This window comes from Hevea brasiliensis, chromosome 10, assembly GCF_030052815.1.
Source record: "Hevea brasiliensis isolate MT/VB/25A 57/8 chromosome 10, ASM3005281v1, whole genome shotgun sequence".
Taxonomy (NCBI): Eukaryota; Viridiplantae; Streptophyta; class Magnoliopsida; order Malpighiales; family Euphorbiaceae; genus Hevea; species Hevea brasiliensis.
The window spans coordinates 3,281,348-3,303,215 of NC_079502.1; the positions used below are offsets into that span (position 1 = coordinate 3,281,348).

Here is a 21,868-nt window from a genome sequence, read left to right on the forward strand (position 1 = left end):
CCAAAGCGGACAATTCCTCTAGTGGCTGGTTCTCGATCGTTACAATATGAGGCCGTTCGAGCGTCACTGCTACATCGAAATCCACTCCCATCATTGGATACTGCTATTCAAGAGATTATTTTTGAAGAGACTCGTCTCAGTTTAGATAAAACTCCTCAATTTGAAACTGCTCTTGCAACTACTCGATCCTCACATCAGAAATCTGGCAATCAACTCTGTAAGAATTATAATCAAATTGATCATGCTTTTGCATATTGTCGTACTATAGAATGCAGATATTGTCATGGTTACGGTCATATTCTTGAACATTGTCCCACACACCCTCTAAGACCAAAAGGAGGGCATTCTAAATTCAAGAATGTCTCAAAGCCTGGATCTTCCTCTGTCACTGCTGTTGCTGCTACTGAGGGTTCTACTGCCATCACCATAAGTGATCTTGAGGCACTATTCAAATAGGTTATTTCTTCTAATTCTCCTGCTGCCATGTCTGCCACTCTAGGTAATTCTTATTGGCTTTTTGACTCTGCATATTGTAATCATATGACCACTAATCTGAAATTCTTATCTTCTGCAAAACCTATATCTTTCTTACCACCAATCTATACTGCAAATGGTACTAAAATGAATATCACACATACTGGTCATATGTCTACCTCAAATCTTCATCTCCCTGACACCTATTATATCCCTAATTTGGCACTCAATCTTATTTCTGTTGGTCAGTTGTATGAAAAAGGACTAAATGTTATTTTTTCTCCTCATGGTGTCCAGGTGCAGGATCCACAAACGGGACAAATTCTTGGGGAGGGTCACAAAGTGGGTCGATTATTTGAGCTTACATCTTTACATCTTCCTCAGAGATTTGTGTTTGCAGCTACAATCCCTAATTCCTCCATTCACCAATGACATCTTCATCTTGGTCATGCTTCTGTCAGTAAAATTCAACCTTTAATTTCTCATGAATTATTAGGATCTACTAAGTTTGAGTCATTTAATTGTTTAAATTGTCAGCTTGCAAAACAACCTGCATTATCTTTTTCTCATAATAATACTACATCAGACACTCCTTTTGGTTTAATTCATTATGACATTTGGGGTCCTTCTCCTATTTCTTCAATAAATGGTTTTCGTTATTTTGTGATATTTATTAATGATTATTCTCGGTTTACTTGGCTATATTTTTTGAAACATCGATCTGAGTTATCACAAATTTACATCACATTTACAAAAATGATTAAAACTCAGATCTCTTGTGACATTAAAGTTCTCCGAAACAGACAATGCCATGGAATATCGGGATTCTTCTTTACTTCAGTTTCTTAGTCAACAAGGCACCGTTGTTCAACTCTCTTGTCCTCACACCTCTCAATAGAATGGGCGAGCCGAATGCAACCATCGCCATATTCTTGATTCTGTATGTACTCTTCTTCTTTTTACCTCATGTCCAGAAAAATTTTGGGGAGAAGCAGCTCTTCATGCTATTTATATTATTAACCATCTTCCTACCTTGGTTCTTCATAATTTATCTCCTTTTGAAAAGTTGTTTGGACAACCTTCTAACTATTCCATCCTTAAACCTTTTGGATGTGTTTCTTTTGTTCTTTTACAACCTCATAAACATACCAAATTAGAACCTCGTGCTCGTCTATGTTGTTTTCTTGGTTATGGCATTGAACACAAAGGGTATTGTTGTTGGGATCCTATTTCTAATAAGTTATGCATCTCTCGTCATGTTACCTTTTGGGACAATACTATGTTCTCTTCTCTTTCCAAATTTCATCACTCTGTCAATACTGACTCTCTATTTTTCACTGACTCCTCCAAAGAGCTGTTTACAAGTCCTAATCCAGGTGATTGTGATGTACTCAATATTAGCCCAACTACACCTGCCCCTGTTGAATCTGCACCAGTTGTTGATCCAATACCTGCGCCTACATCTCCTCCTAGTTCTACTCTTCGTCATTCTACCTGTGTAAGAGAAACTCCTCATTATCTTTCTGATTTTCACTGTTACTCTACTTTTGCAACCCTTCATGAGCCTCGTTCTTATCGTGAGGCAAGTACTGACCCTCTTTGGCTGTAAGTTATGACTGACGAACTTCATGCTTTAGAGAAAACTCATACTTGGGATTTAGTTGATCTTCCACCAAACAAGACCCCTATTGGTTGCAAATGGATTTACAAAATCAAGACCCGTTCTGATGGAACTATTAAATGCTACAAAGCTCGCTTAGTAGCCAAAGGGTACACTCAAGAGTGTGGTATTGACTATGAAGAAACTTTTGCTCCAGTGGCCCAATTAACATATATTCACAGTCTCTTAGCTATTGCTGCAGTTCGTAAATAGAAACTTTTCCATATGGATGTCAAAAATGCTTTTCTTCATGGTGATTTAACAGAAGAGGTTTATATGCATCCTCCTCCTGGTTATCATTCTCCTCATAAGGTTTGCAAACTTCATTAAGCCTTATATGGATTAAAACAAGCTCCCAGGGCCTGGTTTGCTAAATTTAGTTCCACTCTTGCTCAACTTGGTTTTCTCTCTAGTCCACATGATTCTGCATTATTCACTCGTAACCGGCGGTGGTATTGTTCTTCTGTTGCTTTATGTTGATGATATGATAATAACAGGAGATGATTCATCTGGTATTTCAGAGTTACAATATTATCTCAATCAGCATTTTGAAATAAAAGACCTGGGTTCTCTCAGCTATTTTTTGGGTCTTGAAGTTTCTCAAAATTCTGATGGCTATTATCTATCTCAAGCCAAGTATGCATCTGACTTACTTTCTCGAGCAGGCATCACTGATAGCAAAACAATATCAACCCCATTAGAGCTCAATTGCAAACTTACACCTCTTGATGGCACTCCTCTTGATGATTCTACTTTATATCGACAGCTTGTCGGGAGTCTTATTTATCTCACAGTTACTCGACCTGATATTTCATATGCTGTTCATCTAGTCAGCCAGTTTATGTCTGCTCCTCGATCAACTTATTTCTCTGTAGTACTTCGAATCCTTCGTTATATCAAAGGCACTCTTTTTCATGGTTTGCACTTTTCTGCTACCTCCTCCCTAGTATTATCTAGCTACTCTGATGCTGATTAGGCTGGTGATCTGACAGATTGTCACTCTATAACTAGTTATTATTTATTCTTGGGTAATTCTCTTATCTCTTAGCGTAGCAAAAATTCTCTTATCTCTTAGCGTAGCAAAAAGCAAACTGTTGTTGCACGTTCTAGCACAGAATCTGAATATCGTGCTCTTGCTGATGCTACATCTGAATTACTTTGGTTACGGTGGTTATTAATTGATTTGGGTGCCACTAATTCTTCTGTCATAATGCTTCATTGCGATAATAGAAGTGTCATACAGATTTCTCATAATGATGTATTTCATGAGCGTACCAAACACATCAAAATTGATTGTCATTTTGTACGTCATCATGTTGCTCATAGCACCATATGTTTAATTCCTGTCTCCTCTGTCAGCCAAACTGCTGATATATTCACCAAAATGCATCCTCCCACTCTCTTTCAAGATCTCTTAAGCAAACTCAAGTTGGCACCTATACTACCACCTTGAGTTTGAGGGGGGTGTTAGCATAATTATAGCAATTACCATGATTATAGGAGATTTGTGTAGCATAATTACAGCAATTAGCATGATTATAGGAGATTTGTGTAGCATAATTACAACAATTATTATTCTTGTCTAAATTAGCTCATATTCTCATGTATAAATAGATGTAATATCTCTATAAATAAGACACAGACAAATACACAATCCTTTCCTTCATTACTTGTATTCTTTCTTCTAACATTAAATACAATGGGACCTTTATGTGCTTATAAATAGCCAAGCTCCTTCAAGGTTTTGGGTATGGGAAGTGAAGTGAGATGAGAGATAGAATTCCCATCCAAATGAGAGCAAAGAAAATAGTAGAGTGTAAGAGTGTTGTAATCAAGGCATTAGTATAATTCAAAGTATGCTCTGTACTTGCCACGTTGATGGATCTTGTACATCAGAAATGATCATACTTTTACTATTATCTTGTTAAAATTAATAAAAGTTTATTTAGAGTGTGTATTTTTTTGTCCAAAAAATCTGTCCAAATTTCCTAACAAGTGGTATCAAAGCAGAAGGTCAGGGACCAGTATATGCCAGAAGAAAGTGTGCAGTCCGGGATTGTGAAGTTGGTGTCAGGGCCAAAACTTAATTGGCTTGTTGAGTATAGTTTATATGATAAATTGTGCTATCAATTGCATGTTTAGGAAAATTATGTCTAAGGAGATTAGAATTTAAGTGGACCATTGTGACTCTTTAATCTTTCCTAGGAAATTTCCTGGTGTAATTTTTTAGTATAATTGTTCATATGCAATTTTCGACACTGCCAAGTCACTATGGCATATCTAGCTAGTTCATCTAGTTCGATTGAGAAGCTCAACCACAGTGACTATAGTACATGGAGTATTCGCATGTAGTACTATTTGTTGGGGCAAGATTTTTGGAGTATCATTAAGGGAAGTGATACTATGTAACGATCGGGTTCCAACCACTAGATGAATTGTTCGCTTTTGCCATAAGCCTCATGGTTTTGTCCCATTGGTGGAATGAAAAACTTTCCAAGAGGTCACCCATCCTAGGATTTCTCTCAAGCGAGCATGCTTAATCCTGGAGTTCTTCCAACTCTCCAAGCCATTCCACCAAAAGTGCCTCTAGTGATCAATTCCCCCATTTTATATATCATTACTTTTTGAACCCAAGATCATCTCTGTGGTTTATCGATGTGGGATTTGCCTAAGGGACCTTCTCCCCCCCCCCCCTTTCGGGACTCAGCGTCCTCGCTGAGGTTTGCCCCACCATTGCCCAAGAGGACACGCGAGTGGCTCTGATACCAATTATAACAGTCGGGCTCCAACCACTAGAGGAATTGTCTACTTTGGCCATAAGCCTCACGGTTTTGTCCCATAGGGGGAATGAATAACTTACCAGGAGATCACCCATCCTAGAATTTCTTTCAAGCGAACACGCTTAACCCTGGAGTTCTTCCAACTCTCCAAGTCATTCCACCAAAAGCGCCTCTAGTGATTAGTTCCCCCATTTTATATATCATTACTTTTTTAACCCAAGACCATCTCCGTGCTTTGTCGATGTGGGATTTGCCTAAGGGACCTTTCCTAAAATATGTCACGCCCTACCCCTCCATAAGATGTGACATGATCCCGTAGTATACCTAATAAATTATCGTACTTCGCCTATAGATAATCTATTAAATATACTACAAAGGATTTTGGCAAAATGATTCCATTTAATAATCTGGCGTGGAGATAAAAATTTAAACTAAGTGTTTTCAAATCAACTATATGTCATAAATCTTATTTAGGAATAATTAAACATTTTCAAAATTTTGTGGAAAATTCGCGTGGTTACGACTAAAATTATATAAAAATAGTTCTTCATAACCTATTGAAAAAAAATTTTTACAAAAATATATCATGTCCAATTGGAACTCAATCAACTCATTCTCAATAAATCTCATTATAAAGAAAATAATTCATTATTTACAATACTCAGGAAGAAATTTAAATGTTTGCATTTATTGAAATAACAAAATTAATATTACAAAAATTTACATGTAAATAAAATCTCAAAATACTATTACAATAATTTCAATCTCAAATTTTTATTACAAACTTTCTGTACAACTGCTCGAATGTAATTACATACAAATAGCTACATGATTACATCAAAATCTAATGTACAAAGGTATACCTATGATATACCCGAAGATAGTCCCAATATGTCTTCAAGTGATCTCACTCAGCTGCTCTATATTTTCTTTCATCTGCGACAGCATACAAAGTTATCGCTAAGCGGTGAACTCAGTGGTACGCAAACTAATAATTTAAAACTTAATACAAATTATGCTTTGATAAATCATAACAAAAAGAAAAGATTGAATCTTTAAATTCTTCAAAATTCATAACTTCTAAAATCAATATTTTCAACCATGCAAATCATTCGTTTGAATGACATTTTGATCAAATAATAACAATTTATCCACATTTCTCTTGAACCATAAAACAATATAATATTTTTCAATCACTAACAAATATTTATTTCGATCACATTTTATCAAAGTATGTATAAATTAAGGGTGTTGCCAACAATTCACACAGTTGGACCCATAACACAAAATTTCATAATCAATGCCTTGTTGTACACCACGACAAAGTAAACTCTCCCAATAAACGAGGCTAGAGGGAGGAACAAAGACTAGCTAGTATATATGAGTACTCATCCAAACTCTTCCTCAACTAGCAAGCTAGAGAGGAAGGAACTCAACCCCAATAAGTGGAAGAGATATCTCACTAGACAAGCTAATAAGAAACACGAAGCATACTGCCATGTCAATTGTGGTTTCAAAATATATTTAAAGAAATTTCATTCGCAAAATACATTTATAAAATCAATAAACATATTCAAGTATAGTAAATTCATGCACAAGGTTGGCAACACATCAAGTTCGCAAAACACTTGTAAAGACATTCAAATACCAGCCCACTCCCTTACTATAATGAAACCAAGGGCCAACATCTGCCTTTCCATAATATAAAGTCATTTCATAATTCACCATTTTTGAAATGATGTAAATAATTCTTTAAATGCATAGGAAAAATCATATTTGGTTCATACAAATTTTACTTAGCAATTTAAAGCTCTCAAAAACTAAGAATCATAAAACATTTATATAAACTTATTCAAATCCATTTCAAAGTGAAAAACAATTAAAAGAGTTAGTTTTGCACAAACTTTATTTGACTTCTCTATTCTTGACTTAATCCTTCCCTTCTTTGGGAGGCTCTTTTCTAACTGAAACACATAATTAAAGTGTTTTAATATCCATACAAATCGTTTCTACTAATTAATCCAACAATTAAATTTTTACATACTTAATTTACTCATAAAAACTTATAAGGTTTGAGTTCTTTACATCTGGTGCATTTGTGGTTACTATTTACTTTACTATTTATGTAAAATGTTGACTTTTTCATAATTAATAGGTATACCATTTCTAAATGCCTGGTCATATCACATTTTGAGTCACAATTTTGTTGGCATTGGTTGCCAATTGCAATTCAAGGCTTTTTAGGAGAAATTTTAAATTTTCAATTTTTGTCTTCAATGTTTACTGTTCCATTAGACAAATCTACAATGTAAATTTAGCTAAACTTTCTTCATCAAAGTTGTTCCTTAATTTGTCTACTTTAATTATCTTTTTGAATCACTCTATTTGGAGTTTTGTAGCTCAAGTTATGACATTTTTACCATAACTTGACGGATTGGTCTATTTCCAAATTTCTAGGCAAATTTAGTTCTGGCAGCTTTGATAACCTAAATTTGGTTTGCAATTTAAATAGGTTATGGTTAGAATTTGGGTTTGTATTCTTCATGAAAGTTGTTCTACTATGTCTAAGATTTCTAATGGTTTAAAAATCAGATCATTTGGATCTCTCTACATAAAGTTATGACCATTTGAACTTGTACTATTCATTTGGTCATTTCTACCCAGAATCAGGGCACCAATTCCGGATTCAACCTAATTTTAGACCAACTTGGTCAGTTTTTGGGCAAGGTTTCTTCATTAAAAATGTAGCATTATGACCCTAATTTCATCTTTAATTGGCCTTACACCAATTGGAGCAACACAATTCAACTTATGGCATTTTAACCAAGCTGGACTCATTAGTCCAGAATTCCACAATTCCATATCCACAACTCAACTCAATTCCAATTATAAATTCACAATTCAAAACTTACTAAATGACCAAAATTGAGCATCAAAACATCAATTGGTTATCAATTTTCAAAAACCCCCAATTTCATTCAAAACCCTAACCACCATAAACCCTAATTCTTTAAATGTCACAATTTATGCAATTCAAGCATACTAATCACATCTACCTACTAATTTAAGTTTGTATACATCTTTAATTGGATTAAGACATAATAAGGCCTCACCATACCATGGCTGGCTGAATTCTCTACCTACCATTCATACAAAATTTTCCTCATTTCTTCATAATTTCCATGCATCTCAACTAAATTTCAAGTAATATTCAAGAATTTAAAACTAATTTATACATACCTTAATTTATGGATTGTCTAGTTCTCCAAATCTCCTTCTTTTCTCCTTCTTTTTGTTCTCAATCACTCTACCAAGGTCTAAAATCAAACTTTAATGTTGGAAGTTGAGGTTTTTATAGTAAGAAAGGGAGGAAGATCAAGCTTACAAGAGTTAACAATGGTGAAAATTTGAGAGAATTGATGAGAGAGAGAGGGACGGCGCATTTAGGGAAGAAGACCAAATTTGTTTCTTTTTAATTTTTGTCTTTTTAGTTGTATAATTATCCTCAAATTTTCAAATTTTAAAATTATAATTTTAATTAGATCATGCTTGCATCATTATGGTGATATCATAATCCTTTTAATTAGAATTTTTCTTTTCTTTTTCATTTCTTCCATACACTTCTTCACTTTTAATCTATTTTTCATAATTTTAATTTCCTACATTTTAATGGACATGTAGGTCAAAAATCACTTATAGGGTGAATTGAACAAAATGCCCCTTGTCGGTTCAATCCATTTTTCCAATAGTGTTTAGTAACTTTTTGAATGCTGATTCAATTATTTGAACTTATTTTCTTTTCTTTTCTATGATTTTCACAATACCATTAGCTTTACAATTATCCTTAGGCCTGAGGTGTCACAGGGTCCCACACAAAATTAGGGTAGGAACTGAGCTCGCAGTCGCTTCCCATTTCGGTCACCCATCGCCGGGACCTCGGCTCATTTAACTTATTATACTTTGTTTTTCTTATCTCCACTTTACCTTCATATGATTTATATTAATTTTATTTATGGCTTTGCTAGATGGCTTAAATATGGTTCTAAATATCCTGACTGTCTAGACAGACACCAGTCACTAGAACAATAGAATGTACGAAACTGCCCAATGTGAGGGTGTTACATACTACACCACCAATTGATGAGGAGGGGGTTAGAAAGTGGAGAATTAAAGCTAGGAAAGCTATGTACACATTCTCAATCACAGTGGAGGACAAGTTATTGCATCACATTAAAGATACCAAAGTACCAGATCAAGCATGGGACACTCTAGCAGAATTGTTCACAAGAACAAATTAAGCAAAATTGTAGCGACTTGAGAATGAACTCAGGTCGGTCTCACAAGCGAACTTGACAATTAGCCAGTACTTTACCAAAGTGAATTCCATCTGCACCAACATTTAAACCTTGATCTTGAGAATAAGATCGATGACTCAAGAGTAAGAAGAATTATCATTCATGGTCTAAGACCAGAATATGCTACTCTGGTTACTGCCACTCGAGGATGGGCCAAATAAGCAACTTTGATAGAGTTGGAGAATATGTTAGCCAATCAAGAGGCTTTAAACAAGCAAATGTCTGGAGTTACAATTAAAGATGAGGAGAAAGCCCTTTTTAGCAACAAGAAGATGAATTTTAAAGAAAAGTTGAAGAATGGAAAGCAAAGAGATTGGCAAAAAGATCATCAAAATTGAAGCTCTTAATAAGGGGGAGCAAAATGAAACACTCATAATAATAATGAACAGAAAGACAAAAGAGCTACAAAAAGAATGATCTACAATTGTGGCAAGAAAGATCATTTTGTTTGGGATTGTTGACACAAAAAGGAAGAAGGCAATGTTGCTGCATCAACTTCAAATGGCAATGAAGTAGAATGGGACCTATAGGACTCTATTATAGTTGTAGAAGAAGTAGACTTATGTAAACTGTCAAAATCTAAAGAGGAAGTGGCTCTTACAACTGCTTGTAATGAAGCTATAAACTACAAAGATGATTGGATTGTTGATTCTGGGTGTTCAAATCATATGATTGGAGACACTGGCAAGCTTTTAGATATGATAGAGTATAAGGGAAGTAGAGTTGTGATAACTGCTGACAATTCAAAGTTACCAATTACTCACATCGGTAATACTATAGTTATATCTCGGTTCAACTCACACTAAGTACGACTAAAAAATGTTTAACATGTGCCTGGAATGAAGAAGAATCTGTTGTCAGTATCACAGTTGACAACCTTCGATAATTTTATGTTGTTCAGACCAAGTGATGTCAAGGTGTACAGAAGTTTGAAAGCTACAAGTGAGCCAATCATGAAAGGCAAATGGCTTGAGTCAGTCTATGTGATAACTGCTCAAACTGCATATGTTGATAAGACAAGAAAGAATGAGATAGTTGATTTGTGGCATGCTTAGCTAAGACATGTCAATTATCAGAAATTGAAAGTGATGATGAAGAAGTCAATGTTGAAAGGACTTCTTCAACTAGAAGTTCGAGTGGACATTGTGTGCGCTGGATGTCAATATGTTAAGGCACACCAACTACCATATGAGGAGTCCAAATTCAGAGCCAAGGTACCATTAGAGCTAGTTCACTCAGACGTGTTTGGTCCAATAAAATAATCATTAGTAAGTGGTTTTCGGTACGTGATAACCTTTATTGATAATTTCTCATGATATATCTAGGTAGATTTTCTAAAAAAAAAGTCAAAATCTTTGTGCAAATTCAAAGAGTTTAAAGAGAAAGTTGAAAAAGAATTGGATCAAAACATATAATGTTTGCATATAGATAATGGAGGAGAATACACATCAACAGAGTTTGTGCAATTCTTGCAACAATGCAAGATAAAGTGGCAACTAACTTATCCAAGCACACCATAGCAAAATGGAGTTACTGAAAGAAAGAATAGGCATTTAGCAGAGATATGCAGGAGTGTTGCATGCCAAAAATGTGCCACCTCACTTTTGGGCAGAATGTATGAAAACAACAACCCATGTCATCAATAGACTGCCTCAGGCTACATTGGGGTTTGAATCTCCATTTGAGAAGTTGAGGAAAAAGAAGCCAGTTGTTAGCCATTTTCGCATATTTAGTTGTGTATTTTACATTTTCATACAAGACCATATATGTGGAAAGTTTGATAAAAAGGCATGTCGATGCATATTTGTTACGTATGATGATCAACGTAAAGGTTGGAGATGTTATGATCCAATAACAAGACGATGATAAGTGTCAAGAAACATAGTGTTTGATGAATCATCATTTTGATGGTCATCACAAGCAGTTTTATTGCCAGACTGCAAGGAGATTGAAGAAAAATTGCAAGAAAGACTAAGATAGCAGACAACAGATGAAAATGCTCAACCAGATGAAGATATTGTTAAATTAGAAAATAACAGCAATGAAGAAAGTCTTCATCAAAGATGAAGAGTCCGTGGCAAATAGGAGTGTATCAAAAAGAAGAAGAAAGGCCAAGTTAGATGGAAGACTATCACATGAAGGAAATCTCAGGAGATTAGCCATGGAAGAAGAAATTCAAGCTCTGGAGAAAAATGAAACTTGGGAACTTATGCCAAAACCCAAGAATGTGCAACCCATATCTTGTAAATGGGTGTGCAAAGTGAAAACTAGATCAAATGGATCAATTGAAAGGTACAAAGTAAGGCTTGTAGCTCATGTATTCTCATGACAGTATGGACTAGACTATGATTGTAACACCCCTCTACTGAGTAGTCTATATATTCTACTGTTTCGATGACTAATGTCTGTCTGGACGGTCAAGATATCTAGAACTATATTTATGTCATCTAGAAAATCCATAGATAAAAATTAATAAAACCACATAAAGGTGAAATGGAAATAAAAAAAAAAAAAACAAAGCATAATCGGTTAAATGAGCCAAGGTCCCGGCAATGGGTGACCGACCCGAGAAGCAATTGCAAAATTAATGGTAATGTGAAAACCACAGAAAAGAATAGAGAACAAGTTCAAATAATTAAATCAGCATTCAAGGAGTTACTGAACATTATTAGAAAGATGGACTGGACCGACGAGAGGTATTTTGGTCAATTCACCCTTAGAGGTGACTCTTAACCTAAATGTCCATAAAATGTAGAAAATTAAAATTATGAAAAAAAATTAAAAACATGAAGAGGTATGGTGGAAAAAAGGAAATGAAAATTTTAACTTAAATTCCATTATGATGTCATTATGAGGTAAGCATGACACAAAAAAAAATTATAATATTAATTATTTAAATTGTGTAGATAATTATCTACATAAAAAGGCTAAAAATAAAAGAAAATTCATTGCCTTCTTCTTCTCTAAGATGTGGTTGAATTTCTCTCATCCTTCTCTCTCTCCATTTTGTTTCTTCCACCATTAATGGTCACCCTAAGCCCTTTAAACCCTAATTTTTCTTCATAAGTTTCATACCCAACAAAGTAAAACCTTGTTAATTAGCCTTGAAAAAAAGATTGGGAGAAAGAAACTTGAAGAAATTTAAAGAAGATTGGAGTTTGCAAAGGTTCACTTAGAGGTAAGTTGCTTCCCTCACTTACATAAGTATGTATGCATGAAATTAAGATTAGATGTGGGAATTTAACTTAAGAAAACATAAAAATTATGCATGTATGAAGGGACAAAAATTTGGCCAGCCATGGGTATGCTAAGGTTTGATGTTGTTTGGTTGAATTGAACATGAGTTTGAGCTTGTTTGGAATAGTAGATATGATTGAGATGTTGAGAATTACATGAATTGTGAAATTTGGGAGAATTAGGGTTTATGGTGGCTAGGGTTTTGGAAACAATGGGGGTTTTGTGTGTTTTTTACCAATTGATGTTTGTGATGCTTAATTATGGTCATTTAGTGTGCTTAGGATTGAGAATTGATTAATGGAATTGGGGAAAATTGAGGATTGTTGAATTGCTGAATTCTGGACCAATGAGTCCAACAGGGTTAGATGGCCATAAGTAGATTTTTGTTGCTCCAATTGGTGTGACGCTAATTGGAGATGAAACTAGGGTCATAATGTCACATTTTTTATGAAGAAACCTTGCCCAAAAACTGACCCCAAGTTGACATAAAATTGGCTTGAATCCGAAATTGGTGTCTTGATTCTGAACAGAATTGACTAAATGAATAGTGTATGTTCAAATAGCCATAACTTTGTATAGAGAGGTCCAAATGACTTGATTCTTGAATCCATGGAAAGCTTAGACATAGTAAAACAACTTTCATGAAGAACTAAAAACCCAAATTCTGACCACAACCTAATCAAATTGCTAACCAAATTTAGCTCATCAAACTGCCAGAACCACAAATTGCCCAAAAATTCTGGACATGGACCAATCTAGCCAGTTATGGTAAAAATGCCATAACTTGAGTTACAAAACTCTAAATTGAGTGATTCAAAAAGAAAATTAAATTAGAGACATTAAGGAACAACCTTGATGAAGAAATTTTAGTCAAATTCCCAATGTACATTAGTCCAATAGAATAGTAAAAATTAGTGACAAAAATTGAAATTTTGGAATTTCTTCTAGGAAAACTTGAATTGTAATTGGCAATTAATGGCAACAAGTTTATAACCCAAAATGTGGTACTAATATGAAATTAGAATTTGTATACCTATTAATTATGAAATAGTCAAAAATTTATATGAATAGTAATATAAATAGTAACCACAAGAACATCAAATGCAAAGAACTCAAACCTTAGAAAACTTCATAAATAACTTAAGTATGTATAGTACAATTATTGAATTAGTTATTGGAAACATCTAGGATGAGTATTGAGACACTTTAATTATGTGTTTCAGTAGAAAAGGAGCCTTCCAAGAAAGGAGATAGATTGGGTTAAGTCAAGATAAGTAAAAGAGGTTTGTGCACAACTAACCTTTTTTAATTGTTTTCCACTTTGAAATGGATTTGAATAAGCTTATATAAATGTTTTATGATTTTTATTGCATAGATAGCTTTAAATTATTCAATGAAATTGTATGAACTAAATGTGATTTTTCCTATGCATCTAAAGAATTATTTACATTATTTTGAAAGTTGTGAATTGTGAAATGAAATTTTATTGTGGAAAGGTGGATGTTGGCCCTTGATTTCATTGTAGCAAGGGGGTGAGCCGGTATTTGAATGTATTTTGAAGTGCTTTTGTGAACTTGATGTGTTGCAAACCATGTGCATGAATTTACAATAATAAAATATGTTGATTGATTTATAAATGTGTTTTGTGAATGGAATTTCTTTAAATATGTTTTGAAACCACAATTGACATGGCAATGTGCTTTGTGTTTCTCATTAGCTTGTCTAGTGAGATATCTCCTCCACTTGTTGCGGTTGAGTTTCATCCTCTCTGGCTTGCCAGTTGAGGTAGATTTCGGATGAGTACTCATATATACTAGCTAGTCTTTGGTACCTCCCTTTAGCTTTGGTTATTAGGGAGAGTTTGCTTTGTCATAGTGTACAACACGGCATTGATCGTGAAATTTTGTGTCATGGGTCTAACTGTGAGAATTGTTGGCAACACTCTTAAACTGTGATTATATGTTAAATGTTTTGTCAATAATTATAACTTATTATGATGATTTCCTGGAAATAGAAGGATTTAAATACATGTGATTAAAATAAAATATTTATTTTGATTGATGAATATTAGATTATTTTTATGGATTAATAAAATGTGATTTGATATGTTTTAATAAATTATGCTTCATATTGAGTTTTAATTAATTAGTTGTGCACCACTGAGTTCACTGCTCAACGATAGCTTTGTATGCTATCGTAGGTGAAAGAGAAGATATAGCAGCTGAGTGAGGCCACTTGAAGCTGTGAATTGAAGTTGTTTACGGGTATAACATAGGTATACCCTTGTATATTAAGTTTTGATGTACTCATGTAGTTATATGCATGTAATTACATTCGAGCAGTTGTACAGAAACAGTTGTAATATTATTTTGAAACTTTAATCAAATGTAAATTATTGTAATATTATTTATTTTGAGTTTAATAGTTTGGAAATTTTTGTAATCATTAATTTTTATTATTTCAATGAATGTAAACATTTAAATTTCTTTTTGAGTCTTGTAAAAGGTGAATTATTTCCTTTATAAGGGAATTTGTTAAGGACGAACTGAGATGATTCAATGTTTGATTGAGTTCAGATTGAGTTTGACTATGTTGAATTGTGGAAGATATATTTTTATGAATTGATTTTCAGAGGTTAAAAGAACTATTTAATTGTATTTTCAGCCGTCACCACGCAAATTTTCAACAAAAATTTTAAAAATGCCCAATTAATTCTAAATAAGTTTTATGAAGCATACCTGAATTGAAAACACTGAATTTAAATTTTTATCACCACTCCTAACTTAAAAATGAATTTGTTTTATTAAAATCCCTTGTAGTATATTTAATAGATTATCAGTAGGTGAAGTTTTACCGTACAGCCATACGACCGGCTATGCTATATGGTAGTGAGTGTTGGGCACTGAAAGAGTCCTACGCATCTAAGATAAGAGTTGCAGAGATGAGAATGTTAAGATGGATGAGTGGCCATACTAGACTAAATAAAGTCCGTAATGAAAGTATTAGAGAAAAGGTAGGAGTGGTGCCAATTGAAGATAAGTTGAGAGAAGGGAGATTGAGGTGGTTTGGTCATGTGAAGCGTAGACATACGGAGGCCCCAGTTAGACAAGTAGAGCACATTAGGCTAGAGGATAGAAAGAAAAAAAGGGGTAGACCTAAATTGACTTGGAGGAGAGTAGTACAGCATGACTTAGAAGCATTACACATTTCTGAGAATTTAACCCAAAATCGTTCAGAGTGGAAAAAGCGAATCCATATAGCCGACCCCAAATTTTTGGGATAAAGGCTTAGTTGAGTTGAGTTGAGTTGTATCAGTAGGTGAAGTTCGGTAATTTATTAGGTATACTATGGGATCATGTCATATCTTACAGAGAGGTAAGGTGTGACAATGATGAAACATTCAGTCCAGTAGCAAAGATCTCCACAGTTCGTGTGTTGCAATCACTTGCGATAAGCAAAGCTTAGAGGCTTTGGCAGATGAATGTCAAAAATGCATTCTTACATGGTGAGCTGGATCGAAACATCTGTATGGAACAACCAAAAGGTTTCATAAACAAGTGTCATGCAGAGTATGTTAAAAACTGAAAAAGGCTCTATAAGGGCTATAACAAGCACCACGAGCATGGTATGGCAAGATTGCTGAATTTCTAGTATACAGTATTGTATTTCCAGCAAATTCAAATTTGTTCATAAAAGTTAAAAATGGAAAAATGGTTGTTGTACTCGTATATGTTGATGATCTGATTGTCACTAGAGATGACTTAGAAGAAATCCAACAAGTATGAAGAAATTTTGGTGTGCGATTTCAAATGAAAGAACTTAGAGAGTTGAAGCATTTTCTTGGTCTAAAAGTGGAACGATCAAGAGATGGAGTATTATTATGTTAGCATAAGTATGTAAAGAATTTGCTACAAAAGTTTGGGTTACTTGATTGCAAGCCCATCTCAACTCCTATGGAGGTCAATGCCAAGCTATGTCCAACTGAAGGCAAAGACTTAGAAGATGCAAAAATGTACAGACAGCTAGTTAGCAATTTAATCTACCTTACCATGACACGACTGGATATTTCATATGTTGTAAGTGTTATTAGTAAGTTTATGCAAAAGCCAAAGAAGCCTCATTTGGATGCTACTAGGTGGATTTTGTGATATATTAAAGGAACTGCTTATTATGGTGTCTTCTACAAGAAATGAAGCACATGTGAATTACAAAGGTATTGTGATGCAGATTATGCTGGCAACCTTGATACTTGCAGATCAATAACTGGATATGTGTTTAATTTGGCTCAAGAGTAATTTCTTGGGGCAGTAAAAGGTAACCAACGGTGTCATTATCAAGCACAGAAGCATAACATAGAGCAGCAGCCATGGCAACATAGGAATGCGCTTGGTTGATACAGTTGTTGAAGGATTTATGGCAACCAATAGATTATATAGTACAATTATACTGTGATAATCTATCAGCAATACTTCTAGCTGAGAATCCAGTATTCCATGCTAGAACAAAAGCATGTAGAGGTGCATTATCACTATTTAAGGGACAAAGTTTTATAAGACCAGATTTAAATGATGCCAATAAAGACCAACGACCAATTAGCAAACATTTTTATAAAAGGTCTCAAGGGTGTGAAGATAGAAAAGTTTCAAAAGCTACTTGGCATAGTTTCAAGGAAAGAGATAATTAGTATTGAGGGAGTGATGGGTTGTCGAATCCACCAGAAATTAAATTAACTGAAATTACCCATTATGAAATATTTTCTGTAGCAAGTGGTAAATCCAAGTCAAACCCTAGAGACTGAATTACTAAATTTCGTGCACTTGTGTAATGGAAAACAGAAGAGACAAAGATTGGGGGGATTTTGTAACACAAAATCAGAAGAAATCAAAAATTTAAGAACTAAATATGAAAATCTCAATTTAAACAGACTTCAGTCCAAGGTAATTCGTATTCCAATGCATTGATTTGATCATAGATAAAAGAAATATAATTATCTCTTATTGAATACTTAACGTAGATTTACCAAATAGCGAGGTAAACCCCTGACTTCCCTAGACTCATCAATTCGAGCCTAGCACTCTTGTTGACTCTAATTATTAACTGAGTTGGTATTAAGCAATCCTCATTAAATTAATAACTGCTTTAAGAAAAGGAAGTAGTTAAGCTGAACAACAACTTATGAAGCATAAATCATTTAATCCATCTTATTGTTTCCTTAGGTTATTATCAAAAACTGGGATCATAATCAATAAAACCTAATTGCTACTCATGTTTAATCTTACACAATAATTACGGATTATGAAGATGAACTAGCAATTGATCAAATCAAAGATGAACTAGCAATTAATCAAATCAAACAATTAACTGATAGGCTTTTTTAGCAAATCATTCAATAGATCAAAAACAATTAAATTAGAAAACAATAGATATTCAAAAAGACATAAATTAAATTAAGAACATGATCTCACAAATCAAGCATAAGAACTTGAATCCCTTGAATTGAATTAAAAACTTGGTCACTCATGTTCATGGCTTACAGAAAATTAAAGAAGAAAAAGAAGAATTCTAAAAGACGAATGGAGAGGCTGCTGAAAATTTGGATCCCTTGAGTCGATTGCTGCCTCTTCTATTTATAATAAATGGTATAGGATTAGGTTTTTAGAGTCTCTGTTAAAAACTACAACTGAAGCAAAATCAGGAAACTGATTGTCGACGGATACACGGCCCGTGTATCACTACACGGCTCAGGGCCATGTAACTTACTGGAGCTGAGTGGGTAGGTTTCGTACTGGCACAAAAAGTTACACAGGTCTCCAAGATTTACACGGGTCAAGTTACATGGCCCGTGTACTTTGTTTCTTTAATGCTTCTCAATCCTTTGACCTTTCCAAGCTTCCTTCTACACTTTTATGCTCTAAAACTTCAACAAAACCCTGAAAAATACAGAAAGAGCCAGATTAATGCAAATACTAATAATTTCTTCATTTAACATAATTATTTTAACAACTCTCTAAACATATGCCTAATAGATAATTATACTTCAATCAACTAAATTAGACATAAAGATATCCTAGAAAAATTAAATGTGATGGAAGTAAAATTAATAAATTATACACTTATCAAATTCCCCCACACTTATTTCATGCTTGTCCTCAAGTATGACTTAAACTCTCAATCAACTCCACTTAGAAGTCCCTTAACTTCATCCTATCACAACATTCTCTAGCAAAAGATTAAAAGTTTGAAAGAAGAGGCAAGTAAGGTAATAACCATCACAACAAATTCTATCAACACCATACCAATATATCAATAATTTTTCAACATAAAACAATAGGCTTGAAATCAATTAAGCTCACACAATTAAAGTTTCATAAAATTTTAAGTCAATACATACCAAAACACAAGGCTAATTTATCAAGGCACAATAATTATAGCTCTTTACAAATCTTAAGGGAGGTAGAAATGCCCTTTTTTTTATTTTTTTTATATTTGAAATTGGTACTTATCTCTTGTCACAGTTATTTTTTTTTCTTTTTTCAACTGTCACCTTCAGAAAAGTACCTTGCTCATATCCTAGCTAGCTTTTGGCCTGAGAATCGACATGGGGTTCATGAAGACCCCTGGTTAGTTTGCTTAACTAAAATAGTGGAGCAATTTTCAAGTTCAACCTTTTATTTTTCCCAATTTATGCATCTACATATTATAAAGTGCCCTGATAGATTAAGCAAAGTTCTGAAATATGCACGACACTAGTTTAAAGCACACATAACTAATCATTTCACCATTAAATCAAGCCTAAATGATTTATGCAGAAAAAAAAAATTTGCTGTATGGTATGGAGAAAAGGGAAAATCCATCATTAAAATTACTATTACCTTACCTAAAATTTCAAAAATTCAATCTAAAATAGAAAAGTCATTTCAAGGACAAAGCACTTCTCTCCGAAAGTTAATATAGAATCATGAATCAAACTTATGAGAATAAATTTATTTATTTAATTTTTTTTTTATTAAAGCAACAAATTTCTCCTCCCCCACACTTAAAACTTACATTGGTCCCAATGTAAAGCCCAAATGCAAACGAAAGAAAGAAAAAATGCTAGAAAATAAAATAAAATAAGGGAAAGAAAACAAATCTGATTGTGGCTAACAAGTCACCCATGGGTTGCCTCCCAAGAAGCGCTTTTATTTATCGTCGTTAGCTCGACATGACAAAGCTCCTTAATCCACTGAATTCTCCTAAAACCTCTCATAAAATGGCTTGAGTTCATGACCGTTGACCTTGAACACTTTGTTAGTTCCTAAACTTTAAATTTCAGCTATACCATAAGGAAACACATTAGTAACAATAAAGGGTCTAATCCAACGAGAACGCAACTTACCAGGTATCAGCTTCAATCTGGAATTATACAATAAAACTTTTTGCCCAATCACAAACTGCTTCCTTAGTTTGTCATGGAATGCCTTTGTCTTTTCTTTACAGACCCTAGAATTTTCATAAGCCTTAAGGCGAATTTCCTCTAATTCATGCAAATGTGATTTTCTTTCTAACTCATCCTCCATGCTTAACTCAAAAACATCTTGCACAAATGTATCAACAACATCAATAGAAAAAAACAGAACGATTATCAGCAGGATACTTCATGGAATCAAAGATATTAAATTTGACAGTCTCTCCATCAAACTGCATAGTTAGGTTACCATCATCCACATCAATTTTTGTCTTGGTAGTTTTTAGGAAAGGTCTTCCAAACAAAATCAAAGCTGACACATTTTTCCCCACACTGATCTTCTCATTATTCCTCAACTTGCGCTTTGTAGTGCATAATTCTTTAAGGAATTTAGCATACCTGGGAACTTATTTCAAGTAAAGGTATATTGACCTCTACCTTCCTGAAAGTCTCCAAAATTTCTTTCTCTTATTCTTCTTTCTTATTTTTAGCCAACCTGCATGGGAACGGAGGAAGAGCAGAATTATAAACCTTATTCAGTTTGGGTTCAGTATTTACCTCAACTTCAGACTCTTCAGACTCTTTTTCTCCTTGCTTCTTCTTTTTTATTGGCTCATGTGGAGTCTGGTTATCAACTTCTTTCCCACTCTGCAATAGTATTGCACTTGCATTTTCTCTGGGATTCATGACTGTTTGTGATGGAAGCTTTCCAAAACCTTGAGCTTCCAGCTTACTCACAGATGAGGCTAACTAACCAATCTGCCTCTCTATATTTTGAATGCTATTTCTGGTCTCCTGTTGAAACTGTTGTGTATTGTTAGCCAAAGCCTTAACAATTTCATCAAGTAACATACCTTGATTTAAGGGAGGTGGAGGTGGAGGTGGTTGTGGTTGATTCACTTGTGGTCTTTGCTGCTGGTATCGGTTTTGCACTGGTTGATTCCCATAACTCAAATTGCGATGATCTCGCCATCCTGGGTTATAAGTACTAGAATAGGGATCATACCTGCGTTGTGGCTGTTCATAATGTCCTACTACATTAGCATGTTGCATTGATTCATCCTCTTGTAATGCAGGACACATGTCAGTAGCATGACCCAAACCCGAACAAATTGCACATACCTTAATAGTTTGCATGTTCCCTACAGCCAACTGCCTCACCAAAGAAGTTAAATCAGAAATTTGTTTCTCAAGGTTAGATGTACTTACCTCATTAACCTTCATAGGTGTGTGATCCATTCTCATTCCAAACTGCTGAGAATTTGCTGCCATGTTAGCAATTAGCCTCCTTGCCTCTTCTAGTGTCTTATCAACCAAAGCTCTTCCACTAGCAGCATCTATCATACTGCGGTCCATTGGTAGAAGTCCCTCATAGAAATACTGAATTAACAGCTACTCACTTATTTGATGATGGGGACAGCTTGCGCACAACTTCTTAAATCTCTCCCAATACTCATACAAACTCTCTCCATTGTACTGCCGAATGCCACAAATTTCTTTTCTTATATTAGCAGCATGGGAAGCAGGAAAATACTTCTCCAAAAATATCTGCTTCATCCCATTCCATGAGTTGATAGATTCGGAAGGAAGGTAATACAACCAATCCTTAGCTGTGCCTTCCAGTGAGAAAGGGAAAGCCTGAAGCTTAATCTAATCCTCTGAAACTCCTTGAGGTTTCATACTGGAACACACAATATGAAATTCTTTTAAATGCTTATGTGGATCCTCACCTGCAAGACCATGAAACTTAGGCAACAAATGGATTAGTCCAGATTTCAACTCAAAAGCAACATTTAAAGCAGGGTATTGGATACACAAAGGCTATTGGTTTAAATTAGGAGCAGCCAACTCTTTCAAAGTTCTAGCAGCTATGGTTTCATTTTCAGTATTTGACTCTAACTCCAAATCTGAACTT

At 34.4% G+C, this 21,868-nt stretch overlaps 1 non-coding gene across 1 annotated transcript; it reads left to right on the forward strand.

Moving 5' to 3' along the window:
* The first annotated feature begins 21,355 nt into the window (after positions 1–21,355).
* On the forward strand, positions 21,356–21,462 carry LOC131169889 (small nucleolar RNA R71). Its single transcript, XR_009140836.1, has one exon. It is a non-coding gene; the product is annotated as a small nucleolar RNA R71 (small nucleolar RNA).
* The last annotated feature ends 406 nt before the right edge of the window (positions 21,463–21,868 follow it).